Genomic DNA, 18975 nt, shown 5'->3' on the forward strand with positions numbered 1-18975 from the left:
TCAGTCCGCTCCCCATTCTTCCTTCTACCTGGTCACACCCTTACTTCCTTCAGGTCTCTGCTCAAACACACCTTCGCAGGGAGGCCTGCTCGGCCACCCCACACGTCCCTGCCCCCCATTTGGTGCTCTTTATCCCTCTTCCTATAGCGTGTGTCACACTTGACATTTCATGTCTTTGTTTACCTGTCTTCTCCACTGAAACGCTGGCTCCATGAAGGCGAGCACTCGGTTTTGCCCCCTGTTCTCTTCCCCAGCTCTTGGCACACAGCAGTGACTCAACAAGCACTTACCGAAGGAACATTTTCTTTGCTGATTCATTCATTCTGGCAGACTGCATTTGAGGGTGAGTGAAAACTCACCATGAAGTTGGTGAGGGATAATTCGTGTGTTCAGGGGAGGGTCTGTGAGGAGTTGGAGAGGTTCAGTATCTGAAGGAGTGCTGAGAAGAAAATGGCTGGCTGTTTCCTTTGCCACTGGCATGAAGAAATGGTGTCAGTGACTTGCAACTGAGTAGGGACTTCTTGATAGAACTATGAAGTCATGCCTTTTGTTTTTTTTAATGGACTGAGTTTTGTGCTGCATAAAATGAGGAATAAAATCAGTGCTTCTCAAATTTTAATATCTCTATGAGTACTTGGGGGTCTCATTGAAATAAACATTTTTATTCCTTTGGTCTGGGGTGTGACTGGAAATTCTCCATTTCTGCCAATGATGTTTGCTGTGAACCACACTTTGAGCATCAGAGAATTAAGTGACTACCAGTAGCAGCTTCTGAATCTATAACTGCATAATTCCTTACTAAAATGTAAGTGCTCCCTAAGAGACTGGGTCTAGTTCATAAAATTAAAAGATCATCACTGCAACAACATTCATATTACCCAAATAAACCAGCTTGTATTCTAAGTTAAGGAATCATTCCCAAATCACTTTAATTTTTATATTTTTGAATACCCAAATATCTGATGGGAAAATTAAATGCTTACAATTTATTAAAGAAAATGTACTTGGCCTCTAATTAGTATTTGAATAATATACTTAAGATTCACAAATAACGTACCTCAAAATTTCTAAATTACAAGTAACTCATCTCAACCAAATTCATTATATAAACATTTAATAAGGTTTCCAAGCACTAGATGTAACATAATCCTTACATGAGCCTACTCAGAGAACAAGGCAAATAATCACAGCCTATTCTGAGGTTTATATTTGAAAACAAAGAAACTGTTTACAATGTGAATCTAAATATCAATAGCATGAAGTATTTTTAGAATTTGCTGGGTATCTCTGTCTGTATCCTTTTTCTAGATGGTTGAGGCAGAAAATTAATTAATTAATGGATAATTAAAAACTCAAGACAATCTCTGGGAGAGCCCAGAACAAGGCTGAGAAATGAGCCTGTTAGGAATGAAGCCCAGACCACACCGCAGGTTCCCTCAGATATGGGGCATCACCAAGGCTCACAAAATATAAATGATGGGTCCCAGAAACTCGGCCACTGCTCCTCCCCAGACCCGCAACCCCCCTGCTACCCTCACCAAAACACTGCGGAGACTGGCAGTCTGTTTTGGGTAACTTGCTGGAGCTTTAACTGTGGGATTGGACTTCAAAAACTGGACTTGAGAAACCCCAAAGTTCACATTCCCTTACCACCAAAAAGCAGGAGAAATGGCTACTAACCTGGGTTGTTGAAATCTAAATGTAGAGAACAGATTTATAAATATAAACACGTGTATTTATGTAATTTATATTCAATATTACAGTTATCTTACATATCCTCAAAGAAAAGCAAATTTCCTATTAGAAACTTCGAAGTATTTTCAAACAATCACTCTTACAAACCTATTTTGTATAAATTAACCCTTAAAATTATGTAACATAACAACACACTTATACTATATATATAACATATAATGAATTATCATGTTAATCCAACTCCATTTTGAATAAAAATTGTGTAAATACCAAGATATTCCGTGAATATTTGATAATGTCCTCTTTACTGTGCTAAGCTGATTCATTAGAATCCAAAGGGAATTATTCTGGTAAATGATTCTAAGTTTGGGTCATAATGCTAGATTTGGGTCACAAGATGTTTAAAAATGAGTTTGGCCCAATTACAGACACACTCTTTAATACAATTGAGAAGCTATAGAAACCAGTTTTTAAAAAAAATCTGCCAACTACAGATTACTTTTCTTATCCTTAGTGCTTTGAAGATTCATAATCAACACATTAGGTGAAACAATTTAAAGAACCATTTGAGGAGATAAATGATCAGGTAAAAGTATTTCTGAATTTCTTGATTTCGAGGCATCTATGGAATGCAGTCCCTGCAGACGTCAGCGGTGTCCTGGGTTGACCTTCAGTCGCCTCTGCATTTCCTGAGTCTCTATCACTGCAAATACCTCACAGCTTATGCCACAGTTATTTACATAGATTTTTCTCCAAGTACCAGCAAGAGCTCCTTAAAATCAAAACTTGCATTTTTGGTATCTTGGAATCTTTGTAGTGCTTTGTTCATAGAGATCACTCATTAAATATTTATTTGATTAATATGTGAGGAAATCTCTGAGGAGCTTTTACCTGGCCGTAGTATGGAAATAATTTTTCTCTTTTCATTTCTGAAATCCCAGTTTTGCTCTTCATAGTTAGATATGGAAGGAGTAAGTTTATTGTGTGTTGGAATTAATTTAGGAACTATTTTCCCTTTGCCTCTTCCTTCCTGGGTACAACATTTCTCTTCAGTTCAAATCTACAGTGAAGGGCCCCCACCCATAAGATGGCGCACCTCCTGCTTCTCTTCCAAGTCCTCGGTTCCCGCCGGCGCCACCTGAAGCCCAATCACCCCTCACCCCTCTCCCAATCCCAGCACGTAGCCAATAGCCACCAGCCCCGTAGAAGTGACACCTCAATCAGCTCATGCCCCTTCCTATATAACCCAGCACCTTTCCCTAATAAAGCGGAATTCTCCGGTGAATTGTTGCTTTGTGTTGCTCCCTTCCTTTCATTGGTGCCGAAACCCGGGAGACGGGACACCCCAACTGGGCCCCGTCTTCCCCCTTCCCCCCAACACCAGCAGCAGCTTGCCCTCGTCCTCTTTTTCCGGTGCTGGCTCCTCACACTCACCACTCCTCTCTGGCCTTTGAGTAAGTTTTCCCCCGGAGTGGGCCGCTCTTCCCCGACGAGGAGGGAGCTCTCCCCGCCTCAGGCCTTCACGGCTGCGGCGGACCCTCAGGCCCCTCCTCCAACAGCCATACACGAGGTGACTCCTTTGCGGATGAGAACGCTCCCTTCCCCCCCTCCTCCTTCTGTTCCTTCCGCCGAAAATTCCTTCCGCCGAAAACTCCTAGTACTGGGTACCTCGGACTCCAGCACTCTGCCTTCTTAGAGAAGTCTGGGTGACGACCCACACTTCCTAAGAAACCGACTCGTATACAAGTTTCCGCAGACCACGAAGGATCATCGGGGACGCCCTTGGTCTCCTTGCGGTCTGCTCCCAGTCCGAGGGTCTCCGTTCGTCTTCCCCTGTTTGTCTCCTTCTCTGTCCTTTAGCCATGGGAGCCTCCTCATCCCTCCCTGAAAGCTCACCTCTTGAATGCCTGCTCAAGCATCTAGCCACCCTCTCCCTGACGCCTGATATAAAACCAAAACTTCTCCATAAATACTGCTCCCAAGATTGGCCGACATACCCCCTAGACAATAACAACCAATGGCCCGCAGGGGGAGCTCTTGATCCTAACATCACTCGCGATCTCTTTAACTACTGCCAGCGCCTGAAAAAATGGAAGGAGATTCCCTATACCAAAGCTTTCTGACCCCCAGCCCACCTCCCCCCAAGTTCTCCTCGCCTGCAAGCCGTCTCCCCCGCAAAAACCTCCCTTTCACTCCCTTCCCCGTCCTACAACCCCTCCGCCCTCTTCCGCCGCGGCCGCCGCCTCCCCCTCCTCTCCCACAACAGCCCCTCCCCCTTCCTCCACCACCATCTCCTCCCCCACCTCATCCCCCTTGCAGTTCAAGCCTGAGCCTTTCAGCCCCCCTCCAACTAATTTCCAGGAGCCTCCTCTGTCTTTGCCTCCAACACCTGTTTCTCCCCCACAGACTGAGCCAGAACCCTCCAGTCCTCCTCAGACTCGGTCCCGAGGGCCTCCCAAAATTACTGCCCCCCTTCAAGAAGTAGCAGGATCCGAAGGCATCGTGCGCGTTCACGTCCCTTTCTCCTTAGGAGATTTAGCCCAACTGGAGAAATGCCTAGGTTCCTTTTCCATTAATCCCACGACATATATCAAAGAGTTTCAATGGACCCTCCAGTCATACAGCCTCACACATCATGACATTTTCATGCTCCTGGCCAATACCCTCCTTCCTGAAGAGCGTAGACGAGTTTGGGACTTCGCCCAAACGCACGCTACCTAGACCCACAGGACTGACCCCACCTATCCCCCTGGCCCCACCACTGTCCCCGAACAAGACCCACACTGGGATTATAACACCGCCGTGGGCCTCCGCGCTCGAGATATCTTTGCCTGCTGCTTAATAGCAGGTCTGAAAGAAGGCAGCTCGTAAAGTAGTCAATTTTCAAAAGCTCCAAGGCATAATTCAAAGGAGGGAGGAGACACCCTCCGAGTTCTTAGACAGACTCACTCAAGCCCTATTACAGTATACCAGCCTGGACCCAGAAACGCCTGACGGGAGACATGTCCTTATGACATACTTCCTAGCTCAAAGCTACCCCGACATTAAAGCTAAACTCAAAAAGTTAGAACAGGGCCCCGCTACCCCACAGACTGAGATCCTAACAGTGGCCTTTAAAGTCTTCCATTAACCGGGAGGAGGAGAAAGAACGCCGTAAACAAAAGGTTGATCAGGCCAATTTCCAAATGTTGGCCCAGCTGATAAAACCACAACCTGGGCGCCCTTCTACAAACAAGCCCCCCTGCCCAGGAGCTTGTTTCAGGTGCGGAAAAGAAGGACATTGGTCAAGGGCGTGCCTCTCCCCCAGATCTCCTACCACCCCATGCCCCAGATGCCACAAAAAGGGCCACTGGGGGTCTGATTGCCCAGCCACCCGAAGGGGAGGCTGGACGAACAACCCCCATCCTAAGCCCTCCGTAGTGGGGCTGGCAGAAGAAGATTGATGGGGCCCGGAGGCTTCTCGCCCGACCATTTCCATCACCAAACAGGAGCCCAGGGTTACTTTAATAGTAGATGGTCGCCCCATCTCCTTCCTCCTAGACACAGGAGCCACCTTCTCAGTCTTGCGGGAATACCGGGGCCCTACCACGCCTGCCATTACTCCTATAGTCGGGGTAGAAGGTAAACAGATTTTCCCATTAAACCCTCCCCGCCTTTTATGCACAATCCAAGACAATCCCATACCTTTCTCCCACTCCTTCCTGGTTATGCCCCAGTGTCCCATCCCCTTACTAGGACGAGACATCCTTTCTCTCCTCCATGTTTCCATAACTATATCCACTCCCAGAGCCCCCAGTACTCCCTTTCTAATGGCCCTCATAGCTGACGACCCCCCTCTACCCAATGAAAGTTCCAGTTCCGCCCTCGGGACATTACAAGCCCCTCCATGGCTCTATGTCCTCCTGCCTCTATCAAATTATGTGACCCCTCTCAGTATATCTGTCAGGCCCAATACCCCCTAACCACTTCAGCCCTCATAGGCCTCCAACCCATCATTCAAGATCTTTTAAACAAACAGTACCTCAGACCCACTCACTCCCCGTTTAATACCCCCATATTAGCTGTTAAAAAAACCAATGGATCTTTCCGCCTTGTCCAAGACCTTCACCTCATTAACATGGCCATCGTCCCTATCCATCCCTTAGTCCCAAATCCATACACCCTTTTATCGCAGATCCCTGCCTCGGCCTCCCACTTCTCATTCCTAGATCTCAAGGATGCATTTTTTTCTATCCCTCTGGACCCCTTCTCCCAAGATTTTTTCACCTTTACCTGGACGGACCCATACACAAGACATTCTGAACAACTCACTTGGACAGTTTTGCCACCTGGCTTCCGAGATAGTCCCCATATTTTTGGACAGGTCCTAGCTCAAGACCTCAAACAGTTTCATCATGATCACTCTGAGTCCACCTTATTACAATACGTGGACGATCTTCTACTCTGCAGTCCTTTGTGGGAACAGTCTCAACTTGACACTGCCTCCCTACTTAACCTTCTAGCTTCCAGAGGTTACCGGGTATCCCCTGTCAAAGCTCAAATCTCTTCCCCTTCTGTCACTTACCTCGGATTTCTTCTATCTCAACAAAGAAAGTCCATTACCTTAGACAGAAAACGGATCCTCTCTGACCTGCCCATTCCCAAAACCGAGACAGAAATCCTTTCCTTTCTAGGCCTGGCTAGGTATTTTAGAGCGTGGATCCCTAACTTCTATCTGTTGGCAAGAACCCTATACGATCTCAGCAAGGGCCCCCCTGAAGAACCATTATCCTCCTCACCCCGACACTCCTTCATTAAGCTCCGTCGAGCCCTTGTGGAAGCCCCAGCTCTCCATCTTCCTGATTTGTCGAAGCCCTTCTCATTATACATTCATGAAAGGTCCAGTCAAGCTCTAGGAGTCCTAAGCCAATATTATGGCCCATCCTTTGCCCCAGTAGCTTACCTTTCCAAGCAATTAGACCCCACAGTTCGGGGATGGGCCCCCTGCCTACGGGCATTAGCCGCTGGACAGCTCTTGCAGAAAGAAGCTCATAAACTGACATTCGGGGCTCCCCTTACCATTCTGTCCCCACATCACCTAAAGGATCTCTTAACCTACAAAAGTTTACAGACTCTCCCTCCCTCCAGACTCCTGACCTTACTGTCCTTTTTCCTCCAAAATCCCGTTCACCCCCTTTGCCATCCATACCCGAATCATGACTTTTTCCTCCTTTACTGCTCCCTCGCTCTCTCTCGCTTTTTTTCCTCATTCCTATTGTCTTCCCCGCCACCCCAGCCTCCTTTGTATGGCGATTCAAAGTCAGACAGACTTACACACAGCATCAAACAAAAATTACTGCCCTCATTGCCACATCAGACTGCCCTCTGAAAGGCTGCTCCGAGCCTTTATACCTCCACTTCCCTCCCTCCACCGAAGTCTTCACTAGCAGCTACCTCTATTCTCCCTACCTCTGCTTCCTCTATGACCAAAAACAAGCCTGTTGCAGGCGATGGCCAGACACCTACAGAGATGTCCCTACTGGTCTTGCGCCATTCACTACATGGGTAACTCCCGGTACCCACAGTATTACTCCTCCAACCCATTCTCTTCAATACTAACAAACCCCTTCCTCACCTGGCTGTGGCCCATTGCAGGCCCTATAATAATCATTCTTCTCGCCTGTCTCTTCTTACCTTGTATAGTAAAGTTTGTCAAATCCCAAGTTGGTAAAATCTCTAATCAAACTTTCAACCAGCTTTTACTCAGGAACTACCAGCTTTTAGCCACAGAAGATCCCTCACCCTCACGTAACCTCCTCACCACACGCTGAGATGGACCCCTCTCTCTGCTGGAAACTGTTCCTGGAAACAATGGCCGCAGACACCTGGCTTCTGGCACCCGTATCCTCTTGGCACCATTAGAATCAACAAGTCCTCAACCTATAGTTACAGGGAACCTTCATTGATTTCCAACCTGAAGAAGTCCACATCTACTCGTCCTTACTGTGGGGAGTCTTATCAACCCTTTCCTCCTGGTCCTCAAGCCCTCACTCCCTTCTCCGCCCCTGTTCAGCAGGAAGCAGTCAGTGAGAAAGCAATGTCCACAACCCCATAGAGGAGAAAGGGGGGAATGAAGGGCCCCCACCCATAAGATGGCGAACCTCCTGCTTCTCTTCCAAGTCCTCGGTTCCCGCCGGCGCCACCTGAAGCCCAGTCACCTCTCTCCCCACTCCCAATCCCAGCACGTAGCCAATAGCCACCAGCCCCGTAGAAGTGACACCTCAATCAGCTCATGCCCCTTCCTACATAACCCAACACCTTTCCCTAATAAAGCGGAATTCTCCAGTGAATTGCTGCTGTGTGTCGCTCCTTTCCTTTCATACAGTAAGGTGTTTTAGGTTGGGAGGGCAAAACATTACTTTCAAGTTGATATTTGTATTTCCTTTAGATCAAGGAAGTCCTAGAAAGCAGATTGCCCTACAGGCGTGAGACCATCTCTCTCCAACATCTTGACTGCCTCTCATTATTTCCTCAAGAGACACAACATTTATTTTGAGTTTTCACTGTTCGGTAAGTATTTCTGAGTGTTTTTTGGATACTTCTGAGAATTCCACACTGGTGATGGAAATCTCAAGATGCACATACACACATCCAAAATTCTGCTTATAATTTCAGGTATTACTATAATTCCAGGAGTTCATACACATATTGTAAATCTGAACATGTAGATTCCTAACACCCCAGAAATCCACTGCTAGATAAAAGCCCAACAGATGTGTGTGTGTGTACATTCACCAAAAAAATACACTAGAATGTTCAGAGCAGAGCTATTTACAATAGCCGGTCAACAACAAAATGGACAGTAAATTGTACATTCCCATAACAGAATGAGAGAAACCAATTTACAACTACATGCAACCATGTAGTTGAATCTAACAAACATAATACAGTTGACCCTTTGAACAGCATGGGGTCCAGTGCAGCTGAAAATCTGAGTATGGTTTCTGACTCCCCAAATACTTAACTAGCAGTAGCCTTCTGTTGGCCCCTGAACTGTGGTGTCATTTTTTAAATAAATACATTGGACAATTTTTTGGAGATTTACAATTTGTTTATATTTCTCTCAATTGTGAATGGTGCCATGTAGTCTGTAAGTGTATGAATAAGTTTAGATAAATTTTAACTTTTTATAATAGATTTACGTGTATTTTATGGTAGTAAATGATAGAGCCAATGGTTTGTGTATTAAGACTAATAAATATTAATGTGAAACAAATTAATCAATTAAGACAAAAATTTCCAATAGGAAAACATAAATACATTTTCTTAGCTTTAAAATGCATGCTTTGCAAAATGCCCTAAGCCATTATTTTAATAGCATAGTAACTCCCAGTTGGGGAAGGTAAAATAATTACCATGAAAAAGAGTTCTTTGTCCTACACTTGAATTGAAAATCATGCACTAAATTGACTTTTGTATAGTCTTTAGTTGTAGGTGTATTGTCTGTATTGATTAGAAATTTAAAAAGATTTTTTTTCTGTCTCAAACAACCCAGTAGGCTAAAGCTATATAATAAACACAATTTTAGTATGAATACAGCACAAGAACATACAAATGATTTTGATAACCTTGAAGGATTCAGGAGCCTGAGAATAGCAGTGTATTTGATCTATGTTGTACAAAATTCCTGGAATAGCAAAAATATATTAATGTTTTCAAGAAACCTTTTTAAGCCCTTACAAAGCTCATCAAAATAAAAACAACCAAAGTCCTAAAAGGTATATCATAGAAAGTATAAAAAACAAGGCAGAAAAGTAGCATCCTGCCTGAAGACACCATGTTCACTTCCCAGAGGGCCCAAAAACCAGGTTCTCTAAACACAGGCTTCTTTCTCTTTTCTTCTTAACCATCAAGTTGCACTAGTGCAGATGACGTTTTCAATTTGATGTGCAAACTGTGCATTTTTAAGGGCCAGAGAAATAATAGTGTGATCTATTAAACTTTTAAAATTTGATAACACTCTTATTTTTCTTCCTTTCCCTTTCTGTATTTTTCTAATTTTCCAGAGTGTGCCTAAAAAGAAGATACCCACATTTTAAAGTCTTACCATTACAGGAGAAATAAGCTGATGGAGGCTTAAGCATACTTTAGAAACCTGGCATTTCTGCCTCAGGGTCGGTTTTTAAAATCAAAGTAATTTGAAAAGCTTTAGACATACTTGAAACAACTGCAAGTACAATGAGAAGGAATCACATGTTATTGTGCTCTTCTACTGACTAGAAACTTCAACGTGGACATAATTTTGGGGGAAGTAAGAAGAGGATTACAGCTCACCCTCAGAAGAGATTGTTACAGTATCTCTCTGAGGACGGAGAAGTGTTAGGTGGCATATAACAAAGCTACAACAGCCCCTTGATCACAGCTTTCAGGCAGATGGGGGTTAAATGTTATCAGACTGGGGGATTAACAGGCTGTTTTCAGAAAAATCACCAAGTAACTCAACCCATCTGCTCCCATTACACAGGTAGGTAATGGCTCTAAATTCTGAAAGGGCTGGGTTTTGTAGCCAGAAACCACCTCAATATGGGAAGGCAGTCATGACTGGAAGTAGTGCTGACACAGGCCCACCCTGGGCACACACCCCAAGATGGTAAGAGAAGACTGTTAACCTATTTTCCTGTTTCTACCTCTATCTGGCATTGGGAATATTACAAATATCTGCTTTGTGCAGCTTAAAATTAAAGAAAGGTTAGGAGGCATTTTAAAATAAATCTCTTTTCCAAGTAAATAGTTAACTTTTAATATGTTACTGTCTTACCACTTAAAAGAATTTTTGAGAACTGAAAGTTTCATTCTTCCTACATAAAGGGGTTCCCTCCAGAATACAGACGAGGGTCTAGGATATTATATTCTCAGGATATTAAATGCAATCACAAACTGGGGTGAAGGGCAAAACAGTGAAAGTGGCTTTCTTGTCTGATTTTGAGCTATGGGGTAGGGAAGCTATTCCATTCTTATCTCATCTGTTTAGGGTACTTTAGAATAGGAACTCAGTAAAGAAGAGGAAGAAGGAAGGTTTGTGGATTCATCATACAAGAGACTATTCTAGGCTCAGGAGAGAATAAGAACAAACATGCTGTGTGCTACATGCCTTACACGAATTATCTTATTGAATACTCACCACAACCCTTTGAAGAAGGCACCCTTATTATTCTCATTTCACAGATGAGGAAAATGAGGCTAAGGGTCACATGGCTGGCAGGTAATAGCTCGGCACGTAAATCCTTCAGTTAACTTTCTCTGGACAATGTCCTTGCCCTCTTCCCTCTGAAGTTAGGCCAGGGGTGATTTTTTAAAAGCCAATCTTGGTCATGATACTTTTCTCTTGAAAACGCTTCAGTGGCTCCCAATTTGTCCAGAAACAAATCCAAACTTCTTAACACTACTTAAAAGGCTCTTCATTATTTCACTCTGCCTACCTCTCCAGCCTCATTTTCCAGTATTTACCCCCTTGCTCCAATTGCTCAGCATGTTTTCCAGTCCCTCAAACACACCTAACTTCTGTTTTGGAGGTTTTGTACAATCTGTTCCCTCTGCTTATAACACACACCATCGATTTTCCTGGCTTCCTCATCCTTCAAGTCTCAGCAAAATGTGCGAGGTCTGCTACTTTACATTTCTAGAACTGTGATGTCCAACGTGGAAGCCACTAGAAGGACATGACCACTGATCATTTGAAATGTAACTACTCTGAATTCAGGTGTAAGGATGGAATACACGCTGGAGTTTGAAGACAAAGTGAAAGAACAAGAATGTAAAAATATATTGGTAATAATGTTTGACATTAGTTGCATGTCAAAGAGGGAATATTTTGGATATACTGGGTTAAATAAACCATTAAAATTAATTTCACTTGCTTATTCTTTTTAAAATGTGGCTGTTAGAAACTTTTTAATTACATGTGACTAGTGCTGTATTTCTACTGGACAGTGCTATTTAGGGATATGGCACTTCTTTTGGTTGTAATTACTTGTTTACTATTTGACTTTTTAAAATCAGATTATAAGATCTAAGAAAGAGGGTCATGTCTGGTTTATTTCCCCTGGTACTTCAGTGCTGAGCACAGCAGCTGGCTCAGGTGCCTTAGTTGAGTGATTAAAGTAACCGACGCTAACAAAAGGTGGGTGTTAGTTGGAAAAAGGAAAGTAGCAAAAATGCCTTTAGCATAAAATGTGAACGTGGCCCTTGAGTCTTGATGTTGGCATGGAAAAAAGGAGATGGTAGTGATGAGTTTTGGCTAAGACAATTAAAAAATATATTACCAGAGATATAAATGAGGCAAATCAACCTTATCTTATTCATAATTAAAAGAATATAACGTTTGCTGATGCACACTATGTGCCAGTTACCATGGTATGTGAACTTTACATGCATGCTCTTATTTAATCCTCATGTCAGACTTAGGTGGTAGATACTGTTGTTATCAATCAATTTTTAGATGATGAACTTGAGTCTTAAAGAGCTGAAGTAACTTGCTCAAGGCCGTATAGCTAAGAAGTGGCAGAATCAGCACCTAAAGTCAGCAGTCTGGCTCCAAGGGTTTGATTTCCTCTTATGGAATCCTATGTAATACACCTTCCACAAAAGGGCAAAGAGAAATTTCTGCCCATAAACACAGGCTCTATCCCAACTTCCCTAATCACTTATTTTTCACAAGTGTTAATAATAATAATCACAACCAAAAAGCACTTTATCAAATGCTATTTTTGTCAGACATGGCAATAAGAACTTCCCATGGGTTATTTTATTTACTTTTCACAGGAACTTCATGAGGTGTCTTGCATATTGAAAAGATAATAAAACTGAAGAATAGAGAAATTAAAAGCAACCAAAATATGCAACATTATACATATGGTCAAAAATAAGTGATGATACATCAGAATTAGGGGATATTTTGCAGCCATTATAAGTAGTGTTTCATGGAAGAGTTTAAATACACAGTAAAAATGATTACACTAGAAACCTATTGTAAAGTTTTTTCACCACTCCTAGTCACCATCATAGTGGAAATCCTAAAAGTGCAACAAGACAAGAAAAATAAGTAAAATGTGTATAGATTGGAGAGGAAGAAATGAAACTGTGGCATGATTGTCAATGTAGAAAATCCTAAAGAATCTATAAAAGAACTTATGGAACAACTAATAAGTGAGTATAGCTGGGCCATAGGGTATAAGGTCATAATCAAATACCAGTTGCTTGTCTAAGTATAGGCAATGAGCAATTGGAGTTAAATTTCAAAAGCAATACGTCTCCCAATAGCACCAAGAGAAAAAATTGAAGTACTTAGGTATAAATCTAATAAAATATGTATAGGATATATATGTAGAAAGCTACAAAACACGGATGAAAGAAACCAAAGATCTAAATAAATTGAGAAATATTCCATGTTCATGGATTGAAGTTTCAATATTGTTAAGATGTCAATTCTTCTCAACTTGGTCTATACATCCTATGCATCCCAATCAAAATCCCAGAAAACTATTTTGTAGATATTGAAAAACTGATTCTACAATTTATGGAAAGGAAGAGGATTTAGAATAGCAAACACTATTAAAACTGACACTACACAATTTTAAAAGTCACATCAAAACTACAGTAATTAAGACAGTGTATTATTAGTGAAAGAATAGACACACAGATCAATGGAACAGAATAGGTAGCCCAGAAATAGGCCCATATAAATATAGCCAACTGATATTTTCTAAAGGAGCAAAGGCAATTCAATGGAACAAAGATAGTCTTTTCAACAAAGGGACCAATTTTGGATGCCTGGAAGCCAAAAAATGGACCTAAGCATAGATGATACACCTTTCATAAACAGTACAACAAAACCCCTCAAAATGGATCATAAATGTAAGAGCAAATTCAAAAAACTCCTAGAAGAAAACAGGAGAAATCAAAATGATCTTCAGTTTGGTGATGATTTCTTAGATATAATACCAAAAGCATGATCCATGAAAGAAAATATTGATGTTGAACTTTATGTAAATTAAAACTTCTGCCCTGAGAAGGTCATTGTTAAGAAGATGAAAATATAAGCCACAGACTGGGAGCAAAACATCTGCAAAACATGTGATAAAGAACTTGTATGCAAAATGCACAGACACCTTAAAATAATTTTTTAAAAAATTTAAATATGGGCAGAAGATCTTAACAGATGCCTCAACAAAGAATATATACAGATGACAAATAAAATATGAAAGATGCTCAACATCATTTGTCAGTAGGGTAATGGAAATCAAAACAAGAATGAGATAGTACTACATACCTATAAGAATGGCTAAAACCCAGGAAAAAGACAATACCAATTGTTAGTGAACATGTAGATCAAAGTAACAATTACTCATTGTTCACAGAAACACCACATGCTATGACTACTTTGGAAGGCAGTTTGGTAGTTTCTTACAAAGCTAAATATAGCCTTACGCTACAATTCAGCAATCATACTCCTGAGTATTTACCCAACTGATGTGAAAATGTATGTTCACACAAAACCTGCCCACAAATATTTATAACAGTTTTATTTAGAATTGCCAAGAAATGGAAGCAACCAAAATGTCCTTCAATATGATAATGAATAAACAAACTGGGCTACATCTATACAGTGGAGTGATATTCAGTGATAAAAGAAATGAGCTATCAAGCCATGCAAAGACATTGAATCTTAAATGTATATTGCTAAGTGAAAGAGGCCAGTCTGACAAAGCTACATGCTGTATCATGCCATTTATATGAAATTCTGAAAAGGGTGAAATTCTAGAGCATAAACAAATTAGTGTTTGCCAGGGCTTCATATATGGAGGAGGGATGGATATGTGAAGCACAGGAAGTTATTTAGGGCAGTGAAACTATTCTGTGTGATACTGCAAAGGTGGATACATGACATTATGCATTTGTTAAAATTCATAAAGTTTTATAGCACAAGAAGTGAAAATTAATATATGTAGATTTTTAAACAGTCACTTAGGAGGTTGGGAATCTCAGGATGGAATGCAGATGGTAAAAAAGAATTAGACTATCTTAAAAATTCATGAAATAACCTCACTGAAGGGAGTGAGGCAAGGGAGTTGGGGAAGGTGCTACCAAATCACTTTGGAAATGAGTGGAATATATAAGACTAAAGGCAAAAACACTGAACATAAGTATTCTATTCTTAGGGATAAAGTTTGCTTCTCACAACCACTATACATACACAAAGGAATTAGGCAAATAGATAGCAGACAGTGTGACTCAGATTTCTCACTGTTGGAGTGACAAGTTGCAAGGAGAAAAGGCTAGAATGATCCACGTGGTAATGGAATAAAGTAAGAGAAGCTAGTATTAGGTCACACTTAGCTAAATACACACACACACACACACACACATTAATAGATATGTGTATGTATGTGCATGGGTTGGTATACCCGCATGCTTCCTAGCTTACTCACTGAAAAGGCTTAGAAGCAATGACATCCCAGTAGCAACAAGTATGCGTACCACCCAGATACTGGTCTATGTTTCTATTCTTTCATGAAAGGAACCAAGGAATCCTTGGCAAAATGGCTGTTGCTAAGAGGGGGACAGGGAATTTACAAGCATCTAGTTGTGTCAGAAAGTAAGACAGTATCCAAAAATGAAACACAGTGATGGGAGTACGTCAAAGAAAACAAGAGACAGTCGGAAAAGCTGTCAATGGCTAACACCGGAATAATTTGAGCAACAAAATAGATACAGTACTGGATTAAAACCCAAAGTATAAAATAAATACCATGAGGCCATATTGATATAAATAAATGATTGAATAAATAAATATGGGAGAAGAAACCAATCTCCTATGCAGAAGAATTCCAAATAATTTACGTAGGTATTTATTATTGAGGAGGTGGAACATAACTCCCTGCTGAAGTGTGGGCTGTGCCTAGTGACTTCCTTCCAAAGCATTCAGTATGGAAAGGGCATGAGGGAGAGTGATTTTACAGGTGGAGAAACTTGGCAAACACTACCTTAATCAGGTAATCGAAGTCAACATCAATAGTGATAAGTCATATTGATAGTATGTATTCTAAATATTATGTGGTGAAAACCGTACTTTACCTCTGTGGCCTTTTCCTCCAAACCCTATCTGAGTCTAATCTTGAAAAATAAATCAGACAAATCCCAGTTGAGGGGTGCCATTCTCCAAAACAGCTGACCAGTGTCTCTTAAATCTGTCAAAGTCATCGTAACAAGGAATGCCCGAAGAACCATGACTGCCAAAGGGAGCCAGAAGAGCATGACCACTGAATACGGAACAGGATATGAGGGCATGACCGAGAAAATCCTGATCAACAGTGGACTTTAGTTAATGATAATGTATCGATATTGGTTCATTAAAAAATGCTGAGAGATAAAAGGTGTTAATCCATGATTCTTTATCCAGTGAAAATATCATTTAGGAATGAAGATAAAATAAAGACATTCTCAAATGAAGGAAAATTTAGGAATATTCATAGCCAGCAGATCGGCTCTACAAAAATTTCTAAAGGAAGTTCTTTAGACAGAAGGGAAATGAGGGAAACTTAGAAGATCAGAAATGAAGGAAGAATAGCAATGTAACCAAAAGTAATTCTAGAAATGGGAAGGAGATGGTGTAAAGCCTAATTTTTACAAGATCTAGATAGCTATTTGAAAAAAAATTATTGCAGAGCAAATTCATTCTCTACTATGGTTGAGACAATATTAAATAATAAAAAAAGTCTTTTAAAAAACCTAATTGAAAAAGTAGGATATGAAGCTATACATACAATGTGAATTAAATTTTGTTTCTATATTTGCTTCTGTATGTTAAATAAGAAAACACACAGAGCTCTGAGTGGTGACATTTATGGGAGATTTTTAAAAATACTTTTATGTTTCCAAATATTCAACATAAGCACTATTACATATATGATCAGTAAAAAACAGTGATTATTTAAAAAATCCAGTGTCTTGCTAGACTTCATTTTAGACTCTTGGCATAAACATTTCCTTTTAGGCACACAATATAAGCTTCAATGTAATTCCTTCCTAATGTAAATTTGGCTCAGAGTTTAAAGACTTAAATAGATGAAAAGAATTCCTATAATATTCTAGAACAAGCAGTATTGCTTATGTCATCTACTGGTTAAGAACCCACATCTAAGTAGCTCAAAAGACTTAATTTAACAAGATCGAATTTTGTTAATTACACACCATACATGTTAAGAAGATAGTGAAAAAGAAATTATGGTTCTGATTGCATAAAAGGCATGGAATTTCTAAAACACAATGTCATAGCTATTGCAAAATGTGATATCAACATTATTATTGTAAATACTTCTGTCCTATTTCTTCATAAACAAGGGATAAAGACTAACCTCAACTGAAATATTGATTTGCATTATGATGTTATCTGGGTGCACCAGAGGAAGGAGACTGTTTTTTTGGCAGTCAGCTGAATGCACCTTACTGTGAAACAGTAGTGAACCACTACTACTTCCCATTTCCCCTTTTCCTAGGCACAGGCCTCCCCATGTTCAGAGCTGAGCCCACAGTGGTATTTCATCCATACAAGCTCAGAGTTGGGGTGCAGGGACCACATGAACCATACTATCAGTCAGTGCCCTTCCCCAAGGTTTTCTAACTGTAGCTGGTGGGGAGGAACTAGGAGTGGTGGTGGCCATGTTTCCAGGCTTGGGGAGAAGTTGGAAAAAGTAGAGCCCTTGGCTTCTATTAGACAAAGGCCAGCCCTGTGTCTGCTCTTCCTGTGCATGAGGGATGGGAGTCCTCAACTTCTTCTGTTGTTTACTTTTGAGGCAGCTTCACATGGGTTTGGGTCACCTGAAATTTACATAGTCTGGAGTTACACAGTAACTAACTTAGTAACTCTGCATTCTGATGATGAACAGGGTGAACAGTGAAACATTCTTTTCTCAGAAATCCTTTGTGTTCAAGTGCTGCAGCTCTTAACAGTGCATGAAGTATTTTAACAACTGCCTCAATGTCTCTCACATTCCCATCTTTTTCATTTACCTCTCTCTCTCCTGGGCTGTTTAGGCTATTGGACTGTTTGCTCTTTGAAGTCAAGAATTAGTTTTACTGTACTTTGTATCTCTAGTGCCAGAGTACATACATACTACATGGCACATAGTAGTTACTTAAAAATGTTAGTTGATTTTAAAAAGATTAAATAATATGATCGTTTTCCTCCTATTATGGAATTATTGCATACCTTCAAACTTTATTAATTGGAAATTTGTAGGTAGACTGGAAAAATTAATTTACTTAAGAAAAAAGAGGTTATTAAGCCACTTAGTAGTATAATAAACTGTAAGGAGAATGATTAAAATAATTAAGAAAACAAATTGTTTCAAGCAGGCGTAGCCATATAAAATCACTGATTCATATAGAAATAATTTATGGGCTAAGTTACAAATAACAACGCTCTAACTATTCATTAAGTCAGGTCCCTGAGGATATCTATTAAGCAACACTTTCTTAGTTTGATTCATGTATTATTTGTACTTGATATATTCCATAAATCAACCTTTTATTAATTCAAAAGGTGACTTCTGCAGTTATACATAGAGTTGACTTACAAACATAAATCCTCTTAAAATCTGCAAAACACAACAGAGGTGGAAAGACAAACCAAATACAAGTCTTGCTGATTTTTGTCTCATTTTTATTTCTTTCAGACACATTCTAATTTTATTCATGCTCCAGACACATGCTACTCAGTATAAAACCAAACATCCAATCTCATTATTGCAACTATTGACTGGACAGAAGTACAATACAAAAGACTAACTACACCTTATTCCTGGATACTACCCATTACAGTGACCTTCAAACAAGGTCTCCAAACTACTTTATTGCCAGCTTTCCCTTTCTTAGTCAACTGCATCCTCCCACATGGTCAGGCCAAAACCCTGCATGCACTCAGTCGTCTCTCCTCTCCTCTCTCACCTCACCTTTAATCCATCAGAAATATTTTTCAAAATTTTTCAAAATCCATCCGGAACACAACACAACCCTTCCCTCAACCTCCACTGTTGAGTACCATTCTCTCTCTCTCTCCATGAGGGACCACACTAGCTGCCTAGGAGTCAGAAAATTTAGTGACCTTGCTATTTAAAACTATCTCCATTCCGATCTGTGTATTTTATGTGAGTGAACTTTCCCAGCACTTACATATGTAACCAAGAAGAGGAAAAGAATCAATATTAAATTCCTATTACATACAGACAACAGATATATTTTTAA

At 40.6% G+C, this 18975-nt stretch overlaps 1 protein-coding gene across 14 annotated transcripts in view; it reads right to left on the bottom strand.

Moving 5' to 3' along the window:
• RAPGEF4 (Rap guanine nucleotide exchange factor 4) overlaps positions 1-18975 on the bottom strand; it is a 312049-nt gene that overhangs the window by 101331 nt on the left and 191743 nt on the right. The window lies entirely within an intron of this gene.

Source organism: Manis pentadactyla, chromosome 6 (genome assembly GCF_030020395.1).
Source record: "Manis pentadactyla isolate mManPen7 chromosome 6, mManPen7.hap1, whole genome shotgun sequence".
In the NCBI taxonomy this organism is placed as follows: Eukaryota; Metazoa; Chordata; class Mammalia; order Pholidota; family Manidae; genus Manis; species Manis pentadactyla.